The sequence below is a fragment of the Trichomonas vaginalis genome, chromosome V (assembly GCF_026262505.1).
Source record: "Trichomonas vaginalis G3 chromosome V, whole genome shotgun sequence".
Classification (NCBI taxonomy): domain Eukaryota; phylum Parabasalia; order Trichomonadida; family Trichomonadidae; genus Trichomonas; species Trichomonas vaginalis.
The window spans coordinates 11936032-11947041 of record NC_067207.1 but is presented as its reverse complement, the minus strand read 5'-3'; the positions used below and the strand labels follow the sequence as shown (position 1 = coordinate 11947041).

General features: G+C 32.9%; 1 non-coding gene across 1 annotated transcript, besides 1 other annotated feature; it reads left to right on the top strand.

Moving 5' to 3' along the window:
- Window positions 1–24: 24 nt before the first annotated feature.
- On the top strand, window positions 25–96 carry TVAGG3_0320830. The gene has a single exon. It is a non-coding gene; the product is annotated as a tRNA-Gly (tRNA).
- Window positions 97–9366: 9270 nt separating this feature from the next.
- Window positions 9367–11010: part of a mobile genetic element that runs on past the window's edge.

Below are 11010 nucleotides of genomic sequence, written 5' to 3'. Positions count from 1 at the left end.
ATAATTGAATTTGAAATTTGTTGAGCACCGCTGGTTAATGGTCGTTAGAATTTCACCTTGCCAAGGTGGGGGTCCGGGTTCGATTCCCGGGCGGTGGCAATCTTTTTTGATTTTTATTTTAATCGTATTTGGATTTTTAAAAATTGAAACATTTGTAAAGTGAATCTAATTTTGAATATGCTTTGGCCTTGAATCCGATCGTTAAATTTTTGAATCTTGACTATTTTCAAGCTTTTGTTTACAGTACTGTAATGTTTGCGAATGAATTTATGGTCAATTCAGAAAAATTTCTCCATTGAAAAGATAGTAATGTAAACTATTGAAATTCGACCTGATTATAATATTCAAATTGTTACCTGAGCTTCGTGAGATCGAACTTCAGTTCTTCGCATTATTGGAACTACGTCATCTGTTTTATACAGGTATTGTCAGAGGATTGATTGACAGGAGAACCGGGCAAAGGCCGGCAAACCAGCACCAAAAAGGTTATGTCCAATTTTCAACGACTTCGCTGATTTTCTTCACCCGCGTTACTACCCACAGAAATTGATGATGCTGCTCCGTGTTGTTTACATTCCAATGCTGGCGTGCCTTCATGGAGACGTCAGGTTGCAAAGAAAGGCCGAGACCTCGCCCAAAACCAGTTCTTCCACAGGTGAAACACCGCAGAATCATGAACTTGGTTTCCTAATAACTACCTTGGGCTTGGCGATCCAGGAATGAATATTGCACCACGCAGTTGTTAAGCAAGTACTTGACCAAAGTAACGGTCCAGCCACCATATCATCCCGTGTTGAAAGCCGGTACACACAGATCCACAAAGGAATTCGAAGAAATCATTGCCTAAATTCCTGGTACAGAAGAATGCAATTTCCTTTGTATGGGTTGGGCTACAAAACTGCTTAACAGTTATTCCAGCTTCATGAAGAAGGGCGACCTCATCATTTCTCGATGCTCTTAACACACAACTCAATTATTACAGGTGCTACGTGCTTTCTGCGCTGCTGTCCGCGTTTTCAAACAAAACGATATTGGAAAACCTCTGAGCAACTTCTCAGATCCAGCATCTCCCCGTGGCCAGCCAGAAACACATCAAACCAATGGGCAAGATCCTTGTTATTGCGAAGGTATCTACCTCAAATGGAAGGTGAAACATGGCAACTCGTGAAATTGTCGCACTCAAGAAGCAGTAACAAGTTCTACATATGGCTCGATGAAGCTCACTTCCATCAGGTTGCATGGGTAGATACAGGTCGTCGGTGTTAACAGAACATCTTGGTGTTAATCCAAAGATGTTGATTTTCCTCATGGGCACCTTCACAAAGTCCCTTTGGCGCGCTGGTGGCTACATCGCCGGTTCAAAGCAAATGGATCAAAAACTACCTAGATTATAACTCATTCCGCCAACATCACGCTGATGCCATGCAGTTCCAGTGCCCAGAGGCAATGTCCTGTCATCAAGGTCCTTATGGAGAACGAAGAAGGAAAGAAGAGAATCTCCAGCTCCACGAAAACGCTACATGTTTCAGAGAAGAATCAAAGACGCAACTTTCAAAGTTCTCAGTTGAAGATAAAGTCTCCAAGTCGGTCCCAATCATCATTCACCCTTTCTCCTTTACTTCACAGAGTTCTCGTAAGGCTTTTTCGAACATCCGGCCTCGGCTTAGTCGTCCGTTTTTTTCCCTGCTTGGAATATTCTCTCAGGGTCAGATATTCAGATTTGGCATTACTCAATCCATACAAAGAGGAACTCCAGCACGCACTCGACTCTTCTCGAAGAATGCGTTAAGGAGTATCCCAGCTAAGGACTCAATAAAAATTCTTGTCAATTTTCCCCTTCTACGACATATAAAGCATATTTTTCTTTTTTATACAGAATAATAAAATGTAAATGTTAATAATTTTTTTTGAATTTTTGTAATAAAAATTATTTAAAATTAATAAAATAAATATTAGAAGATAGTTTTTGTAATAATTATATTTATTTTCTATTATACTGATTAATCCGCTGATATAAATAAATCAATATTTACATGTTTTCCCTTTCCAAAAATTTTTTGTTTTTCTTTTTTTGACTAAATTTTTTTTCTAAATTGTTTTGTTGATGTTTTTTGAAAAATGAAAAAATTTGAATTTTAATAGATAGGACAAACATATATGCATCATCAAAATCCAAAAAAAATATTCAAAAATATCAAATGCGTCAACATCCTCCTGGGGAAATTACGCCAATTCATATCAAGACATCGAAAGATAAAAAGAAAACAAGCAACCAAAACTCTTACTTCATTGAACCCAAAACAGTCAAAGAAGAAGGCCTATTCACAATTACGTATTGCATTAAATATGCAAAGAAAAATACAAGAACTCAGTAATCAATTCTTGATGTTATCAACACAACAACGGAATATAAAAAAGTGGCAAAATCCCTCTTGAAAGCTTTAATCAAGCTCTTGAAAGAAGAATAAACTTTTTCATTCTCAAGTTTGTCGACAAACCAGTTGCAGCTGTTAAAGAAGAAAAAGAAGATAAAGGACTTCTGGAAAGACTATGAAAGATATTATTTACGATATTTCAAGGTATTCTCCACATCTAAAGATTTATTTTAGTGATAACGCTAGAATTCCAGAATGCGTCGCCAATTCCAGGAGGAAAAAAGAAAGAAAAAGAACAAGAAGAAAAAGAAAACAGTTATCAGTGAAACTGAGAAGCTTTGAAAAAATTTTCCGGAGAAGAATGCTTATGGGCATGTTCCTGGACTTAAAACGAGCTACATTCGCAGTACATAAACATTACAAAAACATTCAAAAATTTCATACTTAGAATTCTTGGAAATCCTTCAAAAATCGAATGATTTTTCAAATTACCAAAATCAGAACAAAACAGAGAAATTCACATTCAAAATTTAGTTTCTTGATCTCAGGGATTTCTGGAAAGATAACAACCATTCTTCCCATTGACGGAAAATGTCGAAAATATTATAAATCAAATTTAATAAAACTATGCAGATAAAAAAATCCCAAACAAAAATTTCTACTGCGAGTACTGTAATCGCGATCTAAAAGACAGAAAGAAAGGTTCAAAGTCCTCAAACAGAAAAAAAGTCACCTTCGCAAGGTCCAGAAGATGAAAAACACTCAGGAGGACTCGAAGAAGTTGTCAGAATGAGGACTGAACGCAAACAGAGCTTGTTGAACAGAATAGTTTTTCCTCGCAAAATTCAGCTTTTACAGATATTAAAGTCAGTTTTAGAGGCCACAATCGAAAAATACCAAAACGTAAAACAAACAGTAACAGCTGCAACAATTGAAGCTGAACGTGATTTAGTATCTCCCAATTACTTTTGAAGGAAAATATTACGCAAGATGGAAGAGCAATTCGTTAATCCGAAAGCCTTCCACTCGGATGGGATGGAAAACCAATCTCCTATGTGCTTTACAAGCTCCATGGCTTATCTTGTTGAGTTATAAATGCGAAATTTTTGCGGAAATAGGTCGTATTGGGGAATTGCCGCATTGAAACGTCATTTTGTTTTGAAGCCACTTCAGTATCCCACCTCAAAAGCCGCTAGGAATTCCAAATACAAAAGCACTTTTTTGTATATTACAAAAATTAATGAGGCCGTGAATTATTTAGAAGATCCAAAGGCACTCTCAAGGAAGAAGTTTGGCAAAAGGGCCAAGAAAAATCGAAGCTGCTGATGGAACAAGTTCTGTCTCCACCTTATTATACGAAGATGTGTTCGCTCACAAGGCCTTATCAAGCCCTCGCTCCAAATAAAAATAGAATATTTGTTTGAATTATCTATCATATTTTTATAAAAACTCAATTTCAATATCAATCATCTTGGTTCAATATATGAAAATTATAGATGAACTTCAATACAATGCTAAGTCAACAAAAAAATCTTTATATGAATTTCTCTCAATAATTTTAATGTCTCATGATGGAATTATTCATTACTGACCAAAAATGACCATAGTTTAATTCATTTTGTATTTTTTTTGGATTTTTTTTGGCGGGGAACAAAATAAATTTTAAAAAATCTACTAAACCTTAACACTTGACGATCCTCTAAAACAAATTAACTATTTTTGTCAAAATTTTAAAGGACGTAGAAAATCGACCCAACTTCAATAGAATGGATAACGAAATACCTTTTTGTCGAAGCGCCTCGGCAACATTGTGATCCTAAAGTCCCAATGTTCTTTAACACAACGGCCGCACACTCCTTGAAAGATCTTATTTGACGAAGTTATTCATAGACGGAGCTCATATTTGACGAAACGTGTTGGAGATTTGAAACAGTATAAATCATCTCTTAGAACAATACGTACAACTCGCTAATTCTAGGAAAAGTTCGCAACACTTCTTGAATCATTTAGCAGAATAATTCACAAAAATCCCAAAGGGCTCGTACAGCTAAACTTCAGTCCAGAATTTATGTATTCAGGCACTCCGTAAAGTTCGGCACGACTCGAGATCCAAGCTGGATCTTTGCCAGACAATGGATTACTTGGGCAAGGACCAGGAAAAGAACATATACTTCGCCAACGCTTAGAAACAGAGCTTTCTGAAATTTTCTCGAACAACATAATATAAAACGAAGACAATTGAAATTCTCAAACGCTTAAAAGCAGAACTTAGAAAAAAGTCGATTTCATTAATCTCAGTTAATTGGGTTCACCTTATCGAATCTCGACATTAGAGGGTTTAGGCGACTTCCTCAGCGCCCAAGGCTTCTCTCAAGCTGCTAGAACAAACGCAAAGCTGCTGTTTATACAGCACCTTCTTCTTCAATGGCCAAATTAGACTAAGAGAGTGGTATATCTCTTTAAACGAACGATGGCGATTACGAACCGCTTCTTCCTATTTTCGCGGAAGCTTTCGATGCTTTTGCAAACGCAGGAGATCCATTAGCTTTGACGCCCTTCAAATACTCGCCTTCTCTGCCGCATCCTTACGGAAAGGCTCTGAATGCCCAGCGATCGAAGGCCGCCGCAGCCATTTTCCCTTCAAATTTCAAAGAAATGCGATTGTACAGAAAAACACACAGATCGAAACCAGATGTTAGAAATAGCACGCGCTAGGTGAAGCTAAGTCACTCCCACGATTTAACTCGACTGTATCAAAAAGAGAAAAGATGACTTACACGCGATCCTGTTTTGGCTTCAAAACGTAAGAACCTTATCAACTCTCTCGAGGGAGCAGCAACTTACTCAGAATCGTTAACCATACTCTGCTGTACAACTCAACAGAAATCGCCAGAACTCATTCACTTAGAATGTCGAACAGGTAGAGGCAAAAACTCGTTACAGATGATATTCTCGACCAGAAAGCTTAAAGGCTTCAAATATCAACCAGGCTGAGGGAATCTTAAATATTTCGAGATGAAAGAGGCAATAGAAATCTTAACGGAGTCTATCGATTTGATTGAAAAAATAATGGATGGTGTTGTTGACGCCCACTTTACAACCGCTGCAAGTTAATGAATTAAAAAAATTTTTGATTATCATTATATATTTAAATTAACACATTTTTTTTTGTTTTTTTGTTTTATCAAGATAATACATATAATGGAACAATTTATCACTTTTTATTGATATTCCCTCAATTTTTAGAATTTATCAATAGAAAGATTTCACTTCTTAAGCTTTTTAGAATTAATGCTAGATTTTCCATAAACGAATTGGGTACCATTAGATTTGCAGAGTCAAAGGTGGAATAAGTTATTATATTGGAAACAATTTTATAATTAGATTCTTATTTATGATTGAAAGGTTTGGTCTAAAAGTGGTAAGGGCTCAATTGAAATGAGCACTGACTTAGTTTTACTAAAAATGAATATTTAAATCCGATTTCGAAGTGTTTCCTCTGGATAATTATACTTTTTTAAAATTCTGAAAACTGTAGAAAAGATGGGGGTTGATGATATGGTATATGCTTATATCTTTGCTTTGGTCAAGAAAATATATTCAACTCATCATAGAGAAAAAGTAATTGTTTAAACTTAAGTTCAAAAATTTGAATAGTTTATAAAATTAAGATAGTTGTTCCTCCATCTTAATATAATATTAATCAAATAGATAAATACTTTGGGCATTTTTTAATGTCCCTAAAATAATTTGTAAAGTTACAAGCTTCTCATTCGATGAGGCCAGGTATTATTCAGAATTATGAAATACATTGCCCTTCTCATATCCACGATTACCATAACAGAAAGGAATTTTCTTTCGAATTTGTTTGAAATCGAAGACATCAAAAGATCATGAAAATTCCAATTTTAACATCAAAGGACTAATTGCTCTTCTGGAACAGTCACATCACTATCAAAGCAAATGAATATATATGTGTACTCCGAAATTCTGAATATTTCTATTCAAAGCTTGGAAAGATGTTATTTCTATACTGGAAATTCTATCAAAAAAAGTACATCTGAAACTCAGAATACTTAATGAATTTGACTTTTTAGATTGCATAGCGAAAGGAATATTCATGATCTACAGAGAAAATAAAAAACTTCAAAGAGAGCCTAAACGAAAATTCAAAATCAAAATCTAAAAATAACAGCGAAATAAAATTCACTTAAACTCCAACTCATCAAATTAATTGGAAGAAACAACAAAATTAAATAGAGATATCAAGATATAAAAATCAATCAAATTTTCAATGAAAGCTCAGAATGTCAGATGAAAATTCTATTCAAAAATTTCCAAAAACTCAAGAAATCAGGTGATTTCCAAAGTGTCTACAATTTTTCTGATGAAACTTTCATCACAAGGAAATCAAAGAGATGATTTCAAAAAGCATGTGAAGAAGGACTTTGGAAAAAGATGCACCAAAAAAGTATTGGGATGATGAAAATGAATGTTATTCATGTTTGCACAGCGAAAAGGAAATCTCAAAACTTGTTAAATCTTCTCATTACTCGGTGGTTTGTGATAAAGAACCAAGAGCAAAATATGGAAATACTCCACTTACATTTTGGGCATCAATAGGAGGGTCATCTTGAAGTTGTTTAAATATCTTATCTCTGTTGGAGCATGATAAAGAAGCAAGATAGCTATAAATATTATTGCCACTCATTATAGCATCAGAAAGAGAAATCTTGAAGTTTATGTAAATATCTTATTTTCTGTTGGAGCTGAATAAAGAAACAAAAAGGAAAAGTGGATGGACTTTTCACTCATTTTGTATCAGAAAAAGTCATCTTGGAAAGTTGTTAAATATCTTATCTCTGTTGGAGCTGATAAAGAAGCAAAGGATGATGATGGATATACTCCACTCATTTGGGCCATCATAGGAGGTCATCTGGAGTTTGTTCAAATTCTTATCTCAGTTGGTGGCTAATAAAAGAAGCAAAAGAAATAATTATGGAGGAAAACTGCCACTCGATCGTGCAAAAGGCAAGGCCAAAGGATTATCTGAAATCTGCATGAAAAACCTATAATTAATTAATATTCAAGATTTTAAAGCAACGTAATTATCAGGGAAAATTTGAATGAAATCTTCGACTTTTTGAAATTTGGTCTTAAATATTTCACTTCCCACTTTCTAACCATTCCTCTCAATTTTCTGACACAAAGTTTTATTTTCAATATCTCTTCATGCATGTTTTTGTCAATTTTTGAGAGAATGTTCATGAAGTGGTAATTGCACAGCCTTAAGAAAAAAGAAAAACTATATTATTATATACTGTATTTTATTAAAGTTTATATAGTCAATGATTCATATAAAATATTTTCACATTCATTATAATATGACATTCAATTCCATACATATGGTTCTATTATACAAAAAAACCATATTCTTGTCTAAATCAAATATTCATTGTCTCTGTGGACACTGATAATTTTAGATGTGGTAATTAAACATTCTCATCAAAAAAAATAATATTTACCTCTCTGTGAATTAACCTTATGTGCAAGAATATTATTTATTTCACGCAAGTTGATCAGGAGTAATATTACATTAAAAGTGAATCTCTCCCAACATGTTTATCAGCAAAAATTATTATATAGCAATGTAAGGTTATTCCAATTGTTGAATAACAATTAAGGCTGTAATATTGAGTTCTTATAATAATGAATATTCCAAATAGAAACAATTATAAATGAACTTTTTTGCAAGTTAATCTATGGCAGAACATTTTCCTACAATTAAAGTGTAGAATTCTCATGAAAAATGAATTCATTCAACATATATATTTACGATTGAATATTTAGATTTTTTTTTTTAGGAAATATGATATTGAGAAAATTGTCAATAATAAATATTTATAAAAAACATAATTAATCGATCAGTCATCTTTCCTCTTCTGAATCTAATGATTTGTGAATCTTTGGTGATCTTCCTCTTCTTTCCTCTTCCTCTCAGGTTCGGAATCAATCAGTTGAATCAGCAAACGGTCCATATGTTGTATAATTATCAACGTTATCACACGAAACAATAAATGTAGGTACATCTCTTTGAAACTTGGCTTTGTTTATCGCAGGCCTTCTGTAATAGTGAGCTAGTGCCTGCTGGAAGCATTTCAGAGCTCTTCGACACATTAAGATATTCGTTACTAAAAACCGCATAATTCAGAAAAAGTTCCTAATTCTAATTGGAATACATTTGGTTTCTAAATAATTCTGACAATTTACATTAATGCGTAATTATATTGAAATCACTTGCATTTTTGAATGATTTTCTTTGATCAGGGTTTGACTTCTATGAATATAACGATAATAAAGTCTCCTCTGACTTTCTGATAATGTATTAGCGGACACGATATCACTATTTTTCTGGAAAAAGAACCCAATTTTTGCCTTCAAATTTTTTTTACGTTCCCAAGGAGTTGTTTTATTACATATATCTAAAAATTTCTGTAAACACAATTTTTCTTGATTTTTTAATAAATTCTTCCACGTTTTCTAGTTGCCCTGCTGATCTCTTCTGTTAGTAATAATATTTGTTTAATTTTTTAACGGGATGATCTGTGTCGGTCAACTGAAGTTTTAACAGCTAAATTTAATAGAGTCTCGTTGCTCTAAAGTTTATTTTTGCGCTTTTTGAGCAAGAGTTAATAATGTTTCAAAAGAGCCTCTTCGGCCTTTTCGCAATCAATAATTGAGATAGCCTAGAAATTGAATAATCAGTCATCAATAGTTTGTCACTTTTGCGCCAAAAAAAAGTTTTTGGAATCAATTTTTTTTTCATTCGGAATTAAAAACTAAATGAATCAAGTTAATTAATAAAATTTATATTAATTACAAGCTAGGAATTGCAATTACTTTCACTAAAAATATAGTTATCTCCTCAAAATAATGTAGAAAAGATGAGAAGTGATTCGAAAAAAGTGGACACGAATAGTTTGTAAAACGGAAACCCAAATTTACTAAAAGTAACAGGAAAAAAAAACGTTTAGTATTAAAAAAAAAGACCGATAGAAGCTTCGTTCGAATATAGAGGGAACTGAGAAAGCGCAACCATTCTCAGGGAATATTGGATGCTATTTCCCGTTCCCTCTGTATGGAAAAATTGAGGGTTTTCAAAAGGGAGTTAAAATAATACAAATTTATACTTAATTTTACTTCAAAATACAAAAGTATTGACAAGCTAAAATTAGTTACTTTTAGCAAGCCTATCAATACCCTTTTACGATTATTGTTACTTTTTCCGAAATAAAAGGTAAAAACAAATTTAGTACTAATTTACTTTCAAATACAAAAGTATTTGACAGCAAAATTAGTTACTTAGCAGCCTATCAATACCTTTTTACGATTATTGTCTACTTTTTCGAAATAAAATAAATTTATTATCAAAAACCTTTTTTTTTTCTTAGTTAAAATAAAAATGTTATTTTATATCAAGTTTTTATTCATAAATTTTTTATAATGTTGGTATAAATTTGAAGGTGGAAATCTGTAAATAAATTTAGTTTGAAAAGACTTTGGGCATTTCTCAACAATGAATTAGAGGGTATTGCATCAAAATCTGTAATTTGCGTGAGGAATACTAAGCTTGATTTCCATTGGGATACTTAATTTCGAAAAATACTGGGTCATTCGTTTTTGAACCTTTGCTGCCTTGACAACTTTATCAAGTAGGTCATCTAAAACCCAAATTGAAGCGTATTTAAAGTTTGCTGATGAGTTAACTTTTAACGATTTATTTTATCAGTGAGCCATTATACATTTTTCTGTATCCAGTCCTGATTGTAGACTTTTTTTGGGTTTTTTTCAGATTGGCAAACGGATTTGGAAATTTTTGGTCTTGAGCCTTATATCTTGAAAATTCTGTTAATAAAATGAAGGAACGATAAAAATCGATTTTAATTTCATCACAAATCGATCAAATCTCATGAAAATTGTTTCCGCCAAAAGTAGTAATATTTTAATTTTTTTGTTAATCATTTCTGAAATGTTATTTGGAGAGCTAAATTTTCATCTCTTTCAGCGGCTTGTCCATCTTTCTTGGTGGAATATCCATTGATTTTGTATGTATTTTGAAATTCTGGGAAATTTTTCGGCTATTTTCCCAGAATTTTTTTGAACGTGGTTCAATCCATTTCTTTTCTTGCCATTTCTCCGTATGCAAGATATAGTTCATTTTTGTATTCTAATATCAATTTGTCTGAACTCTCACAATGGCATAACTTTCCAAATTTTTCTGAACCGCCGCTCATTACATATGAAACTGCCACACCAATGAAGGAATAAATTCTGGAAAAGAGTTGATATCGCATTTTCGCATTTTCTTGTGCAACAATCTGACATAAAAATATTTTGGTTTTAACTTTTGCCCAGTTAAAAATGCCTTGGAGACAGAATGCCAATATTTTTCTGAAGTGTTTGGATAAACGACAAATGAAAAATTGGAAATGCATGTGTAATTTTGAAAAATTTGGCTGATATCATGTAAAACAACATTTTAAATTTAAGTAATTGGAATGGGTTGCATCAATAAAAAGCTCTTTCACAATTTTGATTAATGTCCAGAAAATTTGAAAGAAGCATAATAAAGATT